Raw genomic sequence first — 22,138 nt, 5'->3', positions numbered from 1 at the left:
ATCAACAATTTTAAAGAGAGGGACAATTCATTTAAAGAGACCATTAATGAATATATCTCTTATTAGATAATTGCTCTCCCTAAAAGAATTATTGCGCGCATTAACTGTTGCTCTCTTCAAATGAATTGATGATGTCAACAACTGAATTGATGCGCATTACACAATTCAGAATCGAGGATATCATTAATTGTTTGAAGATATCTTTAATTGAATTGTTGAGCACATCGAATTAATTTATTATGTCTTCAAGTAGCTATGTATCGCAATATTTCGGTGAACTAACTATTAGAATTAATTACTATAAGCATAAGAAGGACAAAGTGCATATATAGGCCCCTAATTTTGTATACTTTGGAAACATGGGATGTGTTCTTTAAAGATATCTTCAATTATTTGAGTTTATGTTAACTTGACGCTCCGCAGTTTTGTGATCAACTCTGTTGCCATAGCAATGGTACATGTGTTGCACTACACTTAGTCATGATCTCCCCCTCCCCCCCCCCCCCCTCTACTTACAATCAATCTAAAATGTACTCTGTGAACAAACCTCTGTTATATATGTATGTCTATTGTAATATGTCCCTAATCATCAATGTTCTTCATAGGCGGATCCAGGAATTAGTGAAAAGGGGGGAGGGATGTCTAGCACTTGATCTTTTCATTAATTATTCACAATCCCCACTCCACCCCATTTACATATTTTGCTTGTGTTCATAACATCTTATGGAGATTTGAAGACAGTTTTTTATACACGAAAATGCTTTCATTATTTATCACCCCCCCCCCCCCCCAAGTTCTAATCATTGTTATCACCATACTCAAATCTGATTTTAAATATTTAAAAAGCTGATTTAAGGGCTCTGTGGTAAATGGTGCAAAATCCGGCATTCCGAGCATATCCTGGCACTTCTTTTTTCACTTTTAGATTGTCTGCTTCTTAAACAAAACTTTTATATTACATAAACTTTTTAAGAATTCTTAAGTCGTACTTGTATCTGACGAAAATATCGTAAATATATATATACATGTATATATATATAAGTTTCGTCTTATGATATTTATCCTAGAATTAGATGATATATATACTGGTTTTGATAAATTTGAATGATGCAACTACATGTAAGTATCCACCTTTCATATCATTTTGACCCAAAGTATCGTTAAAATTGATAACTTAAATTTTTTGGTCGGCAAAAAAAAGGGGGGGGGGTGACTGGACCCCCCCCCCCCCCACCCGCCCCTCTGGATCTATTCTATTGGTGATTTTAAAAAACGTTGAACTATAGTTGCGGGAATATGACTACTGAAACGTTGACATCAACTTTTAGCACTCCATTTCCCTGCATAATACGTTAGAAGAGTGGAACAAACACATTGAGTGTGGTGTTCTTGCAGTTATGTTATTTAGGAAAAACACAAGGCACCGAGACCAGAAACTGCAAATGTCGGTATTGTTAACGGTGTAAAGGTTTCGGTAAATTGATGCTAGATAATTCTATGAAAACAATCTAGAAAAGTGGTTGTTTTCAATGGCAAAAATAATAAAAGTTTATTCGTTCATGTTACTACACTACAGGCGCGGATTCAGCTTTTTCGCCAGGGGTGTCCAAAAGGCTGGGAGTCTGGAAACGCCTGGATTCAGAACTACGTTTTTAACCTCTACTGCAAAATCATTATCCAAGTTGATGCATAACAACAAACATAGATGCATATGTGAAATATTTACAGGGAATAACTAATGGATGCTAGCCGTTCATTTAAAAGTTCACGAGGAGGCCTCCACATTTAAAAGCTAGAGCTGTTTTTGGCTAACCTGAGCTAAAAGTTCCTGTCCGCCTGTAAACTTTTTCCATCTCCGACTTCTTCTCCATAACCACTGGGCCAATTTAAACCAAACTTGGCCAAAAGCATTCTTGGGTAAAGGGCTTTCAAGTTTGTTCAAACGAAGAGCCATGCCCCCTTCAAAGGAGAGATAATCACAAAAATGCAAAAATAGGGTAAGTCATTTAAAAATCTTCTTCTCAAGAATCACTGGGTCTGAAGAGCTGGAATTTACACGAAAGCTTCCTGACATAGTGCAGATTCAAGTTTGTTATAACCATGGCCTCCGGGGGTTGGATGGGGCCACAATATAGGGGATCAAAGTTTTACATGCAAATATTTAGGTAAAATATTCCTCTCAAGAACCACTGTGCCAGGAAAGTACAAATTTACATGAAAGCTTCCCGACATATTGCAGATTCAGGCTTGTTAAAACCATGGCCCTCGAGGATAGGATGGGGCCACAATAGGGGATCAAAGTTTTACATACAAATATATAGAGAACATAGTTTAAAATATTCTTCTCAAGAACCATTGGGCCAGAAAAGTTTACATTTTCGTGAAAGTTTTCTGACATAATGCAGATTCAAGTTTGTAAAAATCATAGCCCCCGGGATAGGTAGAGGCCACAATAGGGATCAAAGTTTTACATGCGAATATAATGGGGAAATCTTTAAATATGGGCCAAGGTAACTCAGGTGATGGGCCCATGGGCCTCTTATTGATTTGTTGTTGTTGTTGTATGTACGTGTTTAATTTTTTGATTTTTATATTTTATTATGTATTTATATCTCTCAGAGATGCAACTGCCAAGAATTATTGGTGTCACTGGTCAATGACTCTGAGTACCGAGCTAGCCGAGTAGAGCTCCTTTGAAGCTAGCTCTTCCACCTCCACCGGTGACGTCTCCATGTGATTGACATTCATTAAACAGCACACAATTAATCATGGGACTAGCTAATATTTGAATTACAACCATAGCCTCAAATTTTGAAGCAAATACATGCACCACTGTCCAGTATAAGATACCCCTTCCAATCATAATATAAACCATGAATTTGGTCAAATATAAACGAGTTAAATTGCATCTTATTAGGCAAGCTTCCCATAGCTAGGCAGCGGTGACACTGTTGAAATACATACATGTATAGATGTCACACGGGACATATTTATTTATTTGGAGTTTAACGAACGTCTCAATCAAGAATTGCTCACTTATGGAGACAGCGCCGATGTCAACGTAGGGCTTCAAATTTAGACCTTTACTCGGCACTCAAAGCCATTGAGTAGTGAGGGTTCTACGGCCTAACCGTGTACACTGAATGAGTTACGTAATTATTATCAAATATTATTTCATAATGACTTTTCCTTATTCAGTAATTCTGAAACAAGTATGAATAATATTTAGTTATTTCATTTTCATCATAAGTAATATTATCATTTGTTCAACTCTACTATTAAAATATAATAAAATATTGATGGAGCATTCTTACTATAAAATATAGACCTATTATATTTATTTACAAATCCAATTTGGGCCCTGTCGGGCATACAAGCTTAAGAAAAGAAGAAAAAGGTGACAATCAAAAGACCAAATACAGAAGAAGAAAATATATATATTTACAATATAGGTCTGTTTACTTAGCCAGATTGCAGATGGAGGCCCCGGGTCCTTAATTCTCTTATTAAAAGTTTTTATGAAGTTGGCAAGCGAAAGCGAGCCAGAAAAAAAGGTAACACCTCATTTCGGGTGGGAACCCTAGGACCTAATCTTTTGACAAATCTCGGGGGGGGGGGGGGGGGGGGGGGATGTACTGTAAATCATAGATCGCTAATGAATATCGGAAAACATTGTGTTGACATTATAAGAACGTCTTTCTGTTATATAATTTGCGGTGAGAATCTTGATAGAGAAAGATGTCTATCTAGAGAGTTTTGAAGCGGGCAATTCCAAATCACTGAATCTGATTATATCGAATTAACAGTTCATTCATGAGTTTACAGAATGTACAGACATTGTTTGAGTCGTTTCAAAATGACACATTTGGACTATTATTCAGGAATATCTTGCTTAACTCCAAAATTATTCCCCTAATTATCCTAACCAGCTAACTAACAGTATGTCGCTAGAGCCGTGCTGAGTAATTGTTTGCCGGCTTAATTCTGTAATTGGTGCCAATGTTTAAGCAAGAACCAGTGTGACACTGGCAGGCGTATTTCTGAACATTTGGTAGCCTATTTACACAGTTTGGAAAGTTTTGTCAGAGTTTACCATTTTTGGTTGAATTTATTTCTGAAAGAAATCGCGCCCTCTATCGTCAGCAAACCAACGATTTATCAAGGTTTTACAACGCAGAGAAGGAATTTCGCCTGTAGCAGAAAATCCGATTCGTCACCGATTTATACCAGTAGTATCACGTACGACATCGAGCCGACGTAGATCACAGGAAGACGAAATTTTGACATAAGAACATCAAGCAACTTGGTAAGTAAGTTCTCTAATTGACCAAAGTTCGGAATATTCGTCAACATTGACAGTGAAAAGTCAATATCTTATCACACGGGTAAAAGCGCTGGGACTTTTCAAAGTTCATAGTTGAGCGAGCATCCTATTCAGGTTTGTAGTAACTGAGAGTATTTCCACATCGGTTGGCCTGTTTTCTGTTGTAAATACACATTTCCTGTTAGGAACACTCGGGGCTAACACCAACCACACAATATTTCCATACATGTGATATTTATGCCTAAATATGGAATGCAGTCGAAATTTTAAACGTTGGCACCCATTCTCTGCAAGTTCAATTATCGCAAAAGATTTATTGCAGAAATTCTATTTATATAACTTTTTATGATTGTTTTCCGCGGTTCTGTAAGGAAGGTAATAAAACAGGTACGTGTAGAATTTGGGATTGTCATGGAGGAGGTATAATTTGGTACGATGTATCACCTTGTTGGCAACTCTTTGAATTAGCAGAAGGTAGTGCCATTTAAATTTGGGCAGGAATGAGTTGTTTAATCAGCCAACTTTTAAGGGCTTATCTTTCAGTGTTGGAAATACAGAGATTTTTAAATAGAGGGTGTATATATAAGAACAGATAGAAGAAAATGAAGAAAATGGCCACAAAGGTAATATATGGAATCCCTGACCAGGTATTAGTTCAGGTAGAGCTTTTATGACAGGACAGGCTGGCCATTTATATTTATGTGTTATTATGTGACAAAGTGGGAGGCTTTACCTAGAAATGTCCCATTTCTGTAGACAGCAGTATTTCTTAATAATAGTTCCGAGTTTGCATTGTGGGAGCACCTGTTGCACACAGCACTATGCATTAGATTATAGAATCAATATGGAACAAAGCTGTATAAAGCTAGTTTGGTACACATATTGATTATTCTGATATGTTTTAGTAGGTTTTTGGCATGTATTTCGGAAGTTTTCAAGAATTGTTCAAATTTGTTGTCTAATGACTCAATCCGTTTGTTTGCCTATCATTATTTTGCATCTATTTGATTTGAAATATTGGTCAAATACAATGAAGTCCAGAGTGTTGTCGTATTTCCAATTTAATGTCCATTGCAGCTGTTGTCCATGTTGAGTAAATTTAGACTGTTGCACAATGGATCATATTACCAATTTACAGTGTGTATATTGGGTATTTTATGACAAATCTGAAAAAAATTAGAAATTCTAAATGAATTGTAACATATGTTTTTTCCCCCTTTGTTTTGAAAGATAATGCTTCATTAAATTGGAAGCCTTCTCTTTGACTGTTATTCACCATTGTATAGTCTGGTGATTGTGCACCTGAAATTTCTAAATGTTTTATTTATTTTCAAAGAACTACACAGTCCATATCAACAAAACTTGGTGAAAAAGTTTTTTTTTTTTTTTTTTTTTTTTTTTTTACAAATACATGTAAATACAGCAGAGGGGGTCCTTTAGAATAATTTAAAGTACAAAAACTGTAAACAAAGTTGCTAAAGATGTATTTCATAAACAAGGTGAAACAAGCAGTCTGAATTTGAATCTTCAAGAATACCAATATCTATATCATGATATATGTGCATTTTCAGGCCCATGATGAAATAGCTACAGAGCAGTACTGTTGAGCACATGACTTGATTGTGGCCCTGAACTGTAAAACGGTAAGTCAGAAACTGAGCATACATGGTACACATACGTAAATGAAGCAGATCAAAATGGTTTTTTGTTCCTCAGGTCATCTTTTAAATTTTTTTTTGGATTTGCTGCAACTAAATTTTTCATTTTAGTAGCGAGTAGATAGTTGGGGTTTGGGTGTGTCCATCTCCAACTCACAAAATAATAAATCCAACATGGACCAAACAGTCCAAACTTGAGGTTTATATAGGAAAGCCTTGATCAATCTTGGACAAATATTCTTCACGAACCAAGGGTAACAATACGCTTCTCTCCTCTTCATAGAGGGACAGAAGTGGACCATTATACTCTTGGCTATCAAAAATGATGACAGATGAGCAATATATATATTATGAATATGTTATCTTTTTATGCCCCCAAGGTCGAAGATGGGGGGGGGGGGGGGGGGAGCATTTTGTTTTTACAAGTCCTACATCTGTAATTCTGTCATTCTGTCTGAAACTTTAACCTTGCTAATAACTTTTGAACAGTAAGTGCTAGAGCTTTGATATTTCACATGAGTATTCCTTGTGACAAGACCTTTCTGTGGGTACTAAACCTTTTGACCTTGGCATTTGACCTACTTTAAAAAAAATTGACGACCTACTTTTTAAAAAAATTGACATTGGTCATAACTTCTAAATGGTAAATATTAGAGCTGTCATATTTCACATGAGCATTTCTTGTGACAAGATCGTTCTACTTGTTCTTGTGACCTTGGCCATCTTTGGAATTGGCCATTATCGGGGGTGGGGGGGGGGGGGGGGGGGGGGGGGGGGGGGGGGGGGGGCGCATTTGTGTTTCAAAAACACATCTTGTTTGGAAGTAAATTTGTTATGGGTTAAACCCCCTCTCCTCCTGTTTTTTTTATTAGTAACAATACATTACTAATAAGATCCATTCAATTTAGCCTATGAGTAATCTGATCGTGATCATTTGATTTCGAGTTACGTCTAACACACGAAAGTCATTTTTACTTACTTTATAGGATATAGGGTAAGTTGGGGCAGTTTACGCATTATAAAAGAGTGTAAACTGTCGCAGCATACTTTACATGGTATTGAATGAGTAGAAATTACTTTCATTCCTTATAATCTAAAGTATGAAAAATGGATTACATGTATTATATAAAGAAAATATGAATTTTTTCGAGAAAAGTATGTTGGCATCATGCCCTCATTTATTTTCAAAATTGAAATACATTTCATTTCGGTTGGAATATATAGACTTAAAGTAATAATAGCTGTAATTTTGATGTTGGAAAATTTTGTTGTAAAATTGTGATTTACTATTTTATTGACAGAAAACATTAAGGTTTATAAACTTTCCTTATTAATATTAGTGTCAGAAAACCCATTCAGATGCTCTGATTATGAAGCAAAATTACATTATATTGTCTTCCCTTACAAAATTTATTTCCATATTCAATAGAACCAAAATCTTTATGTTGATAAAATCTTAAACTTGGTTTTGATTTTGTTAATGATTGTGGTTAATGTTACAATGCAAAATATCACAATTATAGCACATCTTTACAATAGAATCCAATTTTCAGATTTAGAGCTAATATTGCTTTGATATATTTAACAAGATTCATATGACTATGTATTGTTCACAAAACTGCAATGCTTTCATGAGAAAATGGCTATCAGATATCAAAGGCAAAAACATTGAAAATGTAAATATTTTTAGATGCATAAAAACAGTTTTCTCATTTAGATCTGCCACTGCATCAGTTGTATTATGATGTCATAATGATTATAGACTGTGACATTATATCTATTGTCTTGCCCTGGCTATGATCAATATTGCATTTTGTTGTACTAATGTAGCACAGTCAGTGAGTCTGCATTGTGCACATGTGTTGGATCACAGAACTAGGATGAAATTGAGAAAATGCATCTAAGTTCATAATCTCGGGTCAATAACATGTGACTTAACAAGTTCAAATAGATCAGTCGTTAGGATTATGGGAGTCTTTTTTAATGTCTAAAAATTTATTGGATGTATTTGTAAAGTCAAATTTTCTCAGTGATAATCTTAATTCTTTATAGAGCTCACTGCACTCACTATAATTTACATATTGACCCATCTTGCCTGGATGGCACAATGAAATGTAAGGATCGTGCATACTTGAAATCAAGTTGTGACATAATAGTGGAGAGAGTTTGTACAAGAAGATAATTGACTGATCCTGCATTGACTTGTGGGTATATCATAAGCAAAGTACTGTAGATTCCCAAATATACGCGAGAAATTTATTATTGCGTAATTTTGCGAGAGGCATCACTTGCGAAATGAAATTACTCACTTTTAATCTTTTGGTGCTAAAATACACGCAAGTACTCTTGATTGACAGATGACATGCGAATTCATGTGCAAGCGATTTGACGTATACGAGTCATTTCGCCATATTAAGTATTTGCGTAAAAAAAGGAATCTACCGTAACTGAAGTCTTGTGTTGATTGATGTATCTTCTAGAACATTCATTGCAAGGGCTTCAGTATGCTATCTTTGTGTTTTAATGATAATGTTCTTTTTTCTTCAATACACTCTAATAGTTCTCAGGACTACTCCTTGTTGATAAAGATCTTTTTCAAGTTATTGTTGGTTTAGATGTTGAATATTGTTTATATTGACTAAAAGAGTTCCCCTTGCCATTTACCCCTGAAATAAATAACTATTTGCATGTGAAAAACTTTTATTCTCCACTTTAAAGTTCTGATTAGCAGATTTTCCATATGCATGCATATCATATGCAGATACACTGGCAGTTTTAATGATTTGTAAGTACACAAATTGTATATATGGTATTATATTGAAAAGGTAATATCAATGATGATTTTTTTTACATTGCTAAAATTTGGGATCAAAATTAGCATCATGTAAATGTTCAAGAGGTACTTGCTCTTACAATGCAAATGAAAAGGATGCCCAAGGAAATGTTTGTGTGCAATGTGCATGTACTAAGCTGTGGTATATTTCCTGACATCAGCATCCTTTCGGTGTCAAATAATGTTACTTGTAAGAAAGTTATGAAATCTCTCATTAATTCACACAGTAGAAGCTTAGTGCCTGTGGTAAATGTCAAGGATGATGATAAAATGTATTATGTTTCCAGATTGTTCCAAAGTCATGTAGAGAAATATCAAGATAATTTCAGATTCTGTGTATGTGCAGTGTAGTACATCTATGCATTAAACATCATCACAAATTTCAATGTTTAGCTGAAGAGTTGTGCCCCTTTGTACAGATCAAATGATAATAAGGCATTATTTGTATTTTAATCAGGGAAAAGTATTTCCTATGAGGCAGGAAGTATGCATAAGTCATTTGTAAAACAAACAGAATATATGCAATTGATAAGTTTGTTTTGCAGTTTTGCAAACAAAATGTAAAATTCAGCGAAGCAGAAAAATTTACAAGCTTTTTCCTTTCATTTGCCATGAATCTTAAAAATTGTCTCTTTTTTCCTTTTGACCAACTCTTAAAGGTCATGCTTCGACAAAGGAGGCCTTAGAAATCTTGAACTAAAGCCGTGTGTGTCCAGAGAATTAGTACAAGGATGCGAGGATGACAAATCTCAGACTCGTGATTATCAGTTTACAAGGCATTATTATAATCTCGCTGTCGGTGACACTTGGAAATTTTCAAGTGCCTTACAAAAACAGGAAACTCCAAGCCAAACGGCATCCTGCTTCTTGTAAAGGAAGCGTTTGGACGTGCGGCTGTCTGTTGTCGTCAGTGCGAAGTGATTCAGGGGTGCATTACACACAGGAAAACCTACAACACTGATGTCAAGTCCGTCGACTTCTCTCTTCTTGCTCTCGTTGTTCTGGGTGCAGCTCATCTCTTGTTTATCTTGTGCCCTTTGTTCCAAATATCTAGTTTCAAGTATAAAAGAATATAGTAATTATACTGCATCATCCAATCATAATTGGTGTGAATTAAAAAAAAAAATTCTAATTTTCTTTTGAAAATTTCGTACATTACCTTAGTGTTTCTTGTGTCCCATCATCTTGATAACTTATGCAAAGGGCAAGTTAACAAAGAAATTGAAAAACAGAAACAGACAAAAATTACAAAAACCACCAAATACATGTGAAGAAAGAAAACCAACATGCAATTTTTTTGTACATTTTAAATGCAGTATACAGTCTCTGCATGTAGTGAATTCTTTCTAAAAAGAAATATCCAAAGTCCTACTTTATGTCCCCCCCCCCCCCCCCCGGTAGTTTTTTCCATGTTATAATTTAACAGTATGTGTAAGTAGTTTGTGTAGCTGATTCTTTGACCAAGAGCCAGTCAATATCAAAGGTTTTAAGTTTAATATTGAATAATCCAGGAAAAGAAAGTTTTACAAGTAAAAATGTATATAACACTGAGTAATAAAAACCTTAAAGTTCATTATATAGAACATGAGCATCTTCAGAATTGAATATATATCTTAAGAATTGAGACTGTTTGTGAGATGGTTGGTTGTACTTATAAGTATAATAATTGAATCAGGAAATGAAGAACACTCCGTGCTTATTTTGCATGTCAACAGTAATGGGGAGTGTATGTTGAATATTGATCAATTGTTCCATATTTCCAGAAATTTTCCACTAAAGTTTTTTTTTGAAAAATACATCTTGGAAATGTGGGGTTTTCTATCATGACATATAGCAATGATAAAAGGTAAATATAGAAGAGGCACTTGACTCGTATTGTAAGATAGTCTTTTGATTATTGTAAGTGCAGTAATGCAAGCACTACTTACCTATAAATGCAGTTATGAATGCTTTTACTGAACCTTCAAAACCATTTTTACAAAACCATTATGTATAAATTCAGAACAGAGACAAAGCCAAAATTCAGCACTAATTTATCAAGATTTTAAGCTCAAGCACTTTGGGCATTATCAGTTTATGCTAAGTTTTTGGGGGAGGGGCGTGTTTTCCATGGTGTTCAAGCCTAGACTTCTCTAGGACTTGAGTTTGGTCTTTGGATGTTGGACAGAGGAAGATAAGATTAGAGAGACGGATAAAGAGGAAATGTGTCACAGTGAGAACCAGATTCTTGACTTATCATAGATACAAGTAGGGGGACGGGAGATTCAGCTGATTTCCTGATTATGGTAGGCGATATCTCTTCATCTACTTGGGGAAAATTAGTTAATTTTGTTTTATATGATTAAGAATTGATTACTTTATTGAAAGATTTGTAAAATTTTAGGAACATGTTAGTGGAGATTTTTCTGTCATTCAGTGTTACAGAGATGATATTTTGATGAGTTCAGTGTTAATAATGGGTATTTTAAAATGTACTTGGTACTGACGAGGAATTATTAAAAATTACTTTATAGTGTCATGAAATTGAAAAAAAATAATCCAAAATTGTTAAAGCTCCTGTAGTGGCACTGCTAGTTCTAGTTGAAGAACAAAATAAACTTGATAATATGTATTGTTTTAATTAATGAGAAGATTCAGCTGCTTAAAAGTAATGTTCACAACACCTGATCTTAATTATTATTTAGTAGTCATTGGTCTATACTCTGCTCACAGTGTTAAGTGATAGGAAGCAGGGAAAATGAAGTGTAACATCACCATTGATTAAGTTTAAATGGATTTCACACATAAAGATGGGTAAATCTGTGCACTAATCCCTATATCTATATAGCTTTTACATAGAATATTAGGATAGTGAATTGACAACAAATGCCATATATATGCCCTGTTAATATGTTTCTCTCAATTGAAATTTAAAAAGAAAAAAAGAAAGAAGTGAAACTTAAAATCCATCTTATAAATTCAGGTCTTTTTGAAATTGGCTTCATTGTTGGTTACCCAGGTCTGGGAGAAAGGCTTTAATTTATTCCAATTCATTCACACTCTGTGATCACAAATTTGAAACTTGATGCAAGATCATGTCCAGTTCTTGTACTTGATGCCAGAAAGTCTGTTCTGAATCTTAATTAGATTTTCTCCTGAGAGATTTGGTAATTCATGAATACCTCAGACAAGAGTGGATTCCAATACAACAGGTACTGAGGGCTAATTAAGGGCTTTGTGTCTGCCTGTAACATATATTCCATGCTCTTTAATAAGTCTTGTGGTCATTGTAGTTCTGAAAACTCCTGTGTGACTTTCAACCAAGAAATACCACAGTTAAATTTTATAAAGGTGAAACTGATAATTTTTAACACTTTAACTTTCTTCACACTTTTTATTGCAAATCAGTAAACTAAATAAAATCTGCAAAATTTACCTTTGGCTCATGATCTTAAAAATACTCTTGGTAGTAATCTGTTGAAAGAACAAAAATTGTATATAAAGTTAATTTTTTTGAGAATTTGTTTGATCTTAGAAAGTGTTGATAATTTTTAAAATGTTCAAAACATTTAATGATATTCATGGATGAGTGTTTTCTTATCAATTTAAGGAACAGAGACATGTCATAACAGTCTGAGTTACTTCCCTTGGGCACCTGCTTATCAACAGGTGAAAGGGATAAGGAAATGGCATGTGTGTTCAAGACTTACCTTAAGGAACTTTTGTGTTTTTGGAACAATTTCATGAAAATTTAGATAACATTGTCAGATTAAATCCTGCCAGGTCTTTGTAATCTGTTTTGAAAATAAGTTTTTGGAAGAAGATCATTTCTACAGAACTAGTCCTGTATTCCGAGGCATGATTCCTTTGGTTGACTGTATGTTTTTCCATTAAAAAGAGTTGACTGAAATTTTTGCATGGAAAGCAAACTTGCTGAAAATGACATTTTGAAATTAAAATCATTGTGCTTTATGATTTTGATGTTTGTTAAAGGATTACATACTAGTAGGCACCAGACACTCCCAAAGATAATATACTTTAAAATATTGCTTTCCTAATTCTGGTATTTACAGTCTCTTGATCAAAATTTGCAAAGATTTTTCATAATTTTTATGTTTCATTATGATAATTTGAAAGATGACTGTTTATTATAGCTTTTTGCTGTGGCTTTCATGATCTCAGATTTTACCTGCACTTTCTTTGTAATAATGCAAGTGTCTGTCTGTTTGGTTTTTAAAAACTGGAATCAGAATCTGAAATTTGAAAATTATGAGGTATCATAATTTATTGTAATCAGGATGCAATGTTGCTTTTGACGGAAACAGTCTGTTTAACGAACCAATATCTCTTTCTTTTCAAAAAAGCAAATGAGTTCCATTAAAGAATTATGATTCTGGCAAGAGCTCTCAAAGATTTCATTCTTGAAGTCAATAAAAACCATTCGTTTGGGGCTTGTATGAGTTTCGGTCACTGAATCTGCTGATTTGCTGATGCTATGGAGAGGAAGTATGATGCCGTGTTTTCCTGCAATAGATATTGGACAGCTTTGAAATCTGGCAAAGAAAAAATTCTTGTTAATTACACTAAAATCTGTTCTTTCAGAACTTGTATTTGAACATTATGGGTTCTTTTGTTTTCTTTAATGAGTATTTAATCCACAAACACATGTAAAAAAAAAAATGAGTTGATGGAGGGAAATATAAGAGTTAACCCCCTTTTAGTTCTTCAGTAACATTTTATCATGTTTTAGCTCTTTCATTATAAGTATCTTGCACACACAAAGCACTTAGGAATTCCTTTTCAACAAATTGTTGGTAGTGATTGTTTGATTATGAAAGGTGGAAGCTCTTGCAATATTTTTAGAGAATTCTTATCGATGACATATCTTGGTTCCTTTGCTTCTCAAAAGACAAGAGAAGATCCACTCTGATCAGAAATCACTGCAGTAGCTAGGGACCGAAGATTCACTGCCGAACCCACCTCCCTATTATTGACCATCAGATTACTTTGTCTGGGTAAACTTGATTGAACTTCTTATTTCAGTTATTTCATTCCGTGTTTGACAAAGTAAAATTATGATAAAATATCTTTTGATAATTGTTCCTTGTTTTTTTTTTTTTTTTTTTTGTTGATTTTGCAGCATTTGTGACAGATTTGATCGGGAAACAATTTTCTTCTTTTCCTATGCTTGTCATGGAAAATCTCTTGCAAGCCGTATCTATTTTAGATATTGTGATGAAGAAAATGTCTCCTATATCTGCTTATGATACTGTACTTTCCTCATTGAGAAATCATTTCCTTGTGACAATGATTCCCTGACGATGAGTACTCAATCAGTAAATCTGCCATTACGCTACATCCTTGTATGTCCCTAATCAGGGCAATTATCATGTCACCAATTCTTTTCCTCCATATCAGAGTTTTCGTTGTGTCTGGAAAATGTTAAAATGATAGCATCTTTGAATCTGTAAAATTTGTAATATGAATTCAGTTTTACAAAATGTGCCTGCTTTAAATGAAATTAACACAATTTATTGGAAATGTATTAGTGAAATCTAGTATATTACATGAGCAATCTGCAAATGAATATTCTCTGGACAGTGTGTATTTAGTGTTCTCCAACCCCTTGTAAAGATATCTTTTTTGAAAGGAAATTTATGGGACGATACTTATGTTTGTAATTGGATCAGAGCACTTTCTGTTAGGTGGATGTACATACAGTTGCTAAAATAAAATGAAAAGATGAAACAGATTTTCGTAATGCACAATTTTTCTGAAAATAAGGAAACAGAATTTTACTTAACTGAGGTAATTTTTTGTGTTGGAAATCCAACATAAAGTTAAGTTTTATCTTTTATGTGTACTCCAAAATATTTTTGTCTACTACACCATGAATGTTATCACTAAAAAAATCAGTTGACATTGTTCGGTTCTTAAATCTTTTCCCTCCTTTAAGGCATATTTGTCAAATGTAAAAAAAAAAAAAAATAACACATGGAACAGAGAGAGAAATTGTCTTCCTGGAAGCAAAATTTTACCCTTTCTTTCCATGCATGTATAGGTACTTGTACAATCTGAAAAGAACAAAAAAAAAATAATAATAAAAAAAATAATGCATCATTTTGAATGTGCTATTTCATGCCAGATTCCTATAATCAACAGAACCCTTTTTGTGGGCCATCAGAGAAGTATGAAAAAGTTGGAAATGGATCCAACTATGACAAGCTGGAGGTAGAATTTGTGCAGTGGGGTGAGACTTCACATTCTGTGCTACAAATGGTAACCTATAAAGAAGTTCTGTGGGTGCCAGGTTGCGTGTATATGGTAATCAGATTTCGAGGTGAAAGAAACTTGAATTTCAAGTGCTTCTCTTGGATGAGACAATATCTGCACAGTCATAAGGGATCTAGTGTAGGAAGTTTTAGAGATAAAAAAACCCACCAGCATTTGGAAGAAATTTCAGAAATTTAATGAAATACTATATGGCATTATTCAAAAAATTTGAAATGGAAACTAAATTGTGTGCTGATCCATATAATGTATCCAGTTTTTATGAGTTGAAAGTAATAAAATTATCATTGTCATTTATTAAGAAATTTTTCCTGTAAAAAAAACAAAAAGAGTCAGAGAGTTAGAGAAAAAAAAGATTATGTAAATAACATCCTATTTGTCTGAGCATTAATTACCTTTATAGACGTTTGAACAATTGTCAGACACAAGAGAAACCCCTATGTGGTTTAAAGACAAAGTTGTTTGAAAAAATTCTATGTATAGTGAATCATATTGTGCTCTGTTTTTTAAGAAATTTCATTCTAGGATCATTAAGTATTTTCCTTTTTTCGTTCCAAATTTGGTGGCATCAATAAAGCCCAGAAAAAGAATGAAGTACATATAATTCATCGATTGTTACCTATTTTGTCTTATTCTTTGTCTTTGAGGGTCTTGATTGATAGGTCATCATGATGATGGATAAATTTTGAATGCGTTGGATCATGGGTTTAACTTGCCGTCATTGTGACCCTGAAATTGATGCCAATCTTGTAGCACAATAATTCAGATTTTCTGTCAGTTCTTACTGGGCCTAAGCTATTGTATTATTTTTCATTTTTACTTTATTGCCCTCTGTCCTGCAGTAATTCTGGTATATCAAGGAATTTATTACACACACACACAGGGCTTTATACCTGGTTTCTAGATATAAAATTGCATACTATCCAAAGTTACCACCAAAGTGCTCTTGGCCATCTTCTTATCAAGATCCTGACTAGCAGTGGCACAATTTGCTAAATTTTATTTGTGACCAGTTTATTACTGGGGATACCTTCCCAACTTAGCACCAAACTGTAAAAATGGAACATTTTGAATTTTCTGAATGATACTTGAGGATGTTTTATGATTCCCAAGTCTTAACATTTGACTTTAAGGATAATTTAGAAATATACGGTCCACTACGCCCTCAGTACTGCTATAAAGAACTCCCAAGAGTTCCAATGTGTGCTGTTCTCACAAACTTCATTTTGAAGAGTACTTAATTGTTTTATAAATTTCTCTTGCAGACATCTTAAGCTGAAATTCATGATCTGGCTTGTATGATAATAAGTCCATATTTTCAGTCAAGTTCCACATAAATTGAATGCATTTTTGATTCGTTTTCTTTGAAATAATGGACTTGGAGTATTCTAAAGAATAAATTATGGAGTTTTCCATATTTTTTGTCACTTGGGTTAAATTAATTATGACATGTTTTATTTTAGATAGGAAGCGATTGAGGTTTTTTGTCTGTTGAGTAATTAACAAAGACAAAACAATGTTTTCAAAATTGAAGTAAATTTCTTAAGTCTTATTTTTCATTAGATAACCTTGTTTTGAATGTATGAAATGAACATCTTTGGAAACATAATTGGATGAATTAAGAAAACAGTCTGACATCAGTTGAAAAAATTCTCTTTATCTAATGATTTTAAAAAAGAAATCAGGAACTAAGAGTTGAAAACATTGTGATTAATAATGATTCAGAAATATTGTTTTTTGATGGATCTACCTGTCATTTTGCTATAAAATATCGAAGAGAGGGGAACAATGTGGATGTTAAGTGTCACTGCTAACAACAATTAGAACACAGTGGTCAGATTGTGATCTACTGTTTAACAGAATCTGGTGCGTGCATGTCAGTCGAAAATAATATTGTTTCTGTTTTAAATTAATTCAAAGGAAATTAGGGAAATGCGACTCATTATCAGGAGTTATTTTATTTGAGAGAGAGAGAGAAAGAGAGAGAGAGAAAGAGAGAGAGAGAGAGTATGCTTGATACATTTTCTGATAATGAATATTGCATGTACATTTGTGCAAAAGTGGTAATTGGATTATTGGCTGTTTTCCTGTTTTTTGTTTGTGCTTCACACAGAAATTCGATATGATTCCTTATGAAGGGAATATATCGGCAGTTCACATTGCAACATCTGGTGCCGAACAGAGACTCAGTAATATTTCAAACTAAGCTGTTTCCAAAGCCTATTTTATGTACAGAAGATACTATCGATTTATGCATTACCGGAGTCATACCGCAATTTGACATTTTATAGAGTTGATTTTTTTTCCATGGAAATTTGCCTTTTTTGTACTTTTTTATATCTGCCTACAATTTTAAGTAGATTGCCTAAAAACTTCACGAGGTTTTTTCAAGCCTTTTTACTAAACTTTGAAAATACCCAAAGTTTATGTATTTTTTCAAACATGGACATTATTCATTTTAAAATCATGTTGTAATTTTCATGCTTAATTTTTGTTTATTATCTATATTAAAACATATATTAATATAATGCATTAATGTGTATAATGGACTCAGAATTATTTGAATTACTATTTGATAAATCGGGGTCTTTGAATATTTTTAGTTAAGTTAATGTAGGATATATTTTACAGTATGATATACCAAAGTACCAGAAAATGATGAATTAGTAGGAACAAACTAAAAGAACTAATTGAATAATTTAATTACAACGTAAGGTAAGAATATAATTACTCAAAATGAAATATCTGCTAATTGTTGATATCTGGAAACAAAATTCAATATATGACTTAGACAACACTGTGTAACATGTGTTAGCAGAGCAGCATTTGATCATAATGGTTTTCTGGATAGGCAATTGATTCTCTTTTCTGTGTTCCTGCAACAGTTGGTAGTTTCAAATTTATCCTGAAGAAAAGGTCTAAAGTTGCATGTATAATGCGATCGCATGTGGGTGACAATATTGACCAATAGAAAAAAAGGAAAAATGCCAATGAAACGTTATTGATCCTCAGTCCCTCCCTCGTCTTCTGTAACACAATTTTTTTAATAGTGACAGTATAGATGTACGTATTTCCTTATGTTTGAAATTTGAAACCAAAATTATCAATATACAAGATTTTGTAAGCAGTGTATATATTTTTGAAATTCAGGTTAAACAAATTAAGGTAGTACTCTACATCGTCATAATGGATGACTTCCTTTAAAAACATGGATGAAAAAATCGATATCAGCAATATTAGACTTTTCCTTTTCCATTTAAATAACTAGCCGAGTAGCTCAGTAGGTTAGAATACTGACTACTGAACTGTAGGTCGCAGGTTCGAGTCCAGCAGGGGTTTTAGATTTTTTTCTGATTACCTTCTATTAAAACTGTATTTTTTGACAAAACAAAGTAAATATAATAATTTTCAACTTCAAAATATTGTTGTACATATCCTCCACTTTTCATCTACATCAAATTTCTCTGGTGTAGCATACCTCCTTAATTATCCTGTGTGTTCTTCTGAAAGAGCTGAAACTTGTGGAAGATGTCGAGGAATTTTATTTTTGTATGAAAATCTATGTAACACGAGCACAGAAACAAGAAGATCAAAATCTCTGAAATGGTCAAGATTTATAATGATTGTCATAAAATATTCAATTTAACAGAGTTACGGAACTGTGCTTTCGCTCCTGGTAGTGACAGGCAAAGGGTCAGAGGTCCATGTTTCTCTCATGTCAGATGACATGATTTTAGGGAATATAACAACGAAATCATGGCTCTAAGTCTCAATTCTTTCATTCCGATCCCCATAAATTGTCATCATTAAGATTTTCCCTCTCTTTTACTCGGTTTGCAGAGTTCATTTAAACACCTATGACTAACAGAGAAACACAGCTTGTCCGTCAGATTTGGAGAATTTCACCTTACTCAAAAGTGTGATGTTGGTTTCCCTCAGCCTTTTATGTATCAGTTCATATGAGCTGTGACAAATTGGGTAGTTTTTCATAACCTCTTGTACGATTGGTTGTCAAACTTTTAAATCTAATAAATTTGGTCAAGAGAATTCACTTGATAGGAGATTGAATCAAGTTGGTGGGAAGCAATGGTTGCGTCTCAATTAAATGCTAAGAGATAGGCAGGCCTTTAGAATTTCAGTACCAATGGTTACAACTTGGAAAGAGATCATTACATATTGCATGGAAGGATGTCATAGGTCAATGAACTCCTTGAACCAAAGAGAAATTTACATAAAGTTGGTCACTGTAGTATATCTAGGTAAACTTCTGAAGAGGAAGACTTCATTTAGAATCTCAAAGATGAAGTAAATGTCACGCCAGATATAGGAGGCCCTCAATGACGGTAGTGCCTTGTCTGTTGACTATGTATTGCCTGGAGATACATGTTCTACTGGCTCATAAATACTATGTCTATCATACCCTACATCTCTCTGGATTTTGATTTGATAGATGTGAAAGAACATCGACCATGGAACTAGAGGCAGCCATCAACTTGTCATCAGATTTCAGAAATTTGTCTTTTAGTTAATTTCAAGAAATTTGTAGGAGTACATGAATTGTTACTACATAGATTTGAAGTTCTTAATTATTCTGCAATTTCATATTTTAAGTACATTTGTGAATTTGACTAATTCTGTATTTGTATGGAGGGTTAATGCATTTGATATATTGTATTGGAATTCACGTTTTATTCACACAGTAATAAATGAGCAATGTGAATTCCAATATGCATTAGAATGGGTACATGTAAACATAAAAAAAATAATTTGAATGTTTTAGAAAGTATGATTTTAATGGTGACCATATATTCAAGAAAATGTGATTTTATAATCAGTGGTGCTCAATAAACACAATGTGTCATAAAATACACAAAATAGTCAATAAGGAGAACTAATGGGTATTACCTACTGCATTGCCATTTTTGATTGTGCATTGCAATTTGCATCAGTTATTTAGAATGTGACCACATTCTGAATTCCAATTTGCATTGGGTTGAAGATTATTTTAGTTCAAATTGAATTGTAGCATGTGAACCAGGCATTGAAGTTATGGTTTGTTTTAAGTTCATTTCATTATTATGAAGGCTGATCCAGTTGTATTTCTCAGACCAAACTATAGCAATATCATACATGTACTAAATAATATATTCAGTTCTCTTATCAGAGCATTTCATTAGTGTAATGAAGATTTGATGATTAGTTTGTTAATAGTACTATTAATGCTAGTCTTTAGGGCAGAAAGAATATGAATAATTTGATTAATTGCCACAAGGTCCATGCTCTGCATTCCAAGAATCCTGAATCAGCCAGAAACATTTTGATATTTAATCCAAATGGATCACCCTGAGTATGAATTGCACGTTTGGAACTTGAGTGAAGAAATATTTGGAGTACCATATTTGATGTCTTGCAAGCATAAAACCCTTAACCGTAGTACGATATAATAGACATTTCTCCATGGTGTTAATCCAGCACTTAAGGGCATTCTGAATTATGCTCTTATGATATTAATTCAGACAGGCCGATGTCCGATGATGTATGGCAACTACATAATATCCATATGAAGAAGTACCTTGCTTATTGTGCTTAATTTACCACTTCTCAAAAGACCCCCCCCCTCCCCACGTTATGTAATTGAAGACTTAATGTATCATTATTTTTCTACATGCAATTTGTTTTTAAGTAAAACACTTCATGGAAGCAGTTCATGTAGGGGTCAGAGGTCAAGATACAGTGAAAGTTTATGAAATGGTTCCATTGATAGTAATCTTACGAAATGAAGTAGACTTTGTGTCTTCATCGTTCAGAGATGTTTTCAAAGGTACACCAGTGATTGTAAATTAGCCATTGAGGAAGTAGTGCAGGCAAATGACCGAGACTTTCCTTGAGAGAAAAACATTAGATCCATGCATTACACAAACTTAGAGAATACCGAATGATCTATAGTGGCACCAAAAAACACACATCAAAGTGCTTCTGTCGCAAGATTGCATGAAGTTCCTCCTCTCAGACATTGCTTTAAAACCTGTATTATCTTGTTTCCATGTTAGGGGATGATAATTACATAAAAAATCTCTCAAATCATCAAACATTACCAAAGTTTTGGAAAGGAAATTTGTACCTTGATAGGACTCCTAAATCTGATTTTATTTTTTTAATGCCCTTGTTGTTTTTCAGTAGGATCTTTTTAATATTCTTTAGTGTTATTCGTGAATATGCAATCAGATTTCACAGATGTCACTTATGTGTACAATATCCTCGGTTTTGAAATCAAATATTTAAAATCTGATAAAGCTTATAGATGGAAAACCTAAAGACAAATTGTTTTTCATTATCAATCCTTAGATCTTACAAAGGAAAGAAATTGAACTTCAGTTAAGCATGAATTAGATATATATCTTGCAGTAGTTCAACATGAAGGTAAAAAAAAATCTTGGTTCTATGTTTGATCAATATAGTACTTCATCTTTTTGCATGAGAAATTTCTGAAAATTGTTGTTTTTCCTTTTTTTCAATTACACATTTCCTAAAGAGATGTATCTGATTTTTATTCACACCCTTGTTTGCAAATGATGTCTAAAACAAGCCTCAGACATTTTAAGAAGTCCTGTCAACAAAACAAATCATGGTCCAATTTTCTTGTAGGGAAGTGCCCTGTCCATTTGATGTGGCAGTAATTATCATTCAGTCTGCCTCAGGGAGGCACAGATATATCTCCTTATGTATTACCTGCCCTACAGAAAACTGTCTTCATTAAATAGCTCTGCTCTGGCTCCAAGACCTGGTCTCTGCAATCTGATTCATAGCAATGACCATACATTGTCTACTGCAATGACACCAGGCTGAGTCCAGCATTTATATGGCATGATTATAGAGCCATTAAAGGCAGGACAAGATTTGTACAGGTTGAACTAATGTTTCATCCATATTGTGCTGGTGGTCAAAATGTTGAGAAGCATATTGCCCTTTTCTTTTATGTCATCCACCAACCTTCTCCAAATAAAGACAAAATGGCCATTTGATACAAGATCGAATCGAGGTTAGGGTGTGTGA

At 33.7% G+C, this 22,138-nt stretch overlaps 1 protein-coding gene and 1 long non-coding RNA gene across 4 annotated transcripts in view; one reads left to right on the top strand and one right to left on the bottom strand.

The window, feature by feature from the left end:
• The first annotated feature begins 4,029 nt into the window (after positions 1-4,029).
• LOC125648234 (uncharacterized) overlaps positions 4,030-22,138 on the top strand; it is a 43,693-nt gene continuing 25,584 nt past the window's right edge. The window contains exons 1-2 of one of the 3 annotated variants that reach the window (XM_056155922.1): positions 4,030-4,306; positions 5,896-5,967. The gene's annotated coding sequence lies outside the window, so the exon portion shown is untranslated. Of the gene's footprint in view, positions 4,307-5,648; positions 5,690-5,895; positions 5,968-10,891; positions 11,101-22,138 lie in introns of those variants that run through there. The other 2 variants (XM_056155935.1, XM_048875222.2) reach the window with 2 other exon arrangements.
• On the bottom strand, positions 8,668-17,050 carry LOC125648267 (uncharacterized). Its single transcript, XR_008800472.1, has 5 exons — positions 13,134-17,050; positions 12,984-13,047; positions 12,505-12,727; positions 12,231-12,268; positions 8,668-9,865 (listed from the first exon to the last, which is right to left on the bottom strand). It is a non-coding gene; the product is annotated as an uncharacterized LOC125648267 (long non-coding RNA).

Source organism: Ostrea edulis, chromosome 1, assembly GCF_947568905.1.
Source record: "Ostrea edulis chromosome 1, xbOstEdul1.1, whole genome shotgun sequence".
Taxonomy (NCBI): Eukaryota; Metazoa; Mollusca; class Bivalvia; order Ostreida; family Ostreidae; genus Ostrea; species Ostrea edulis.
This window is presented reverse-complemented; position numbering and strand designations above follow the sequence as displayed.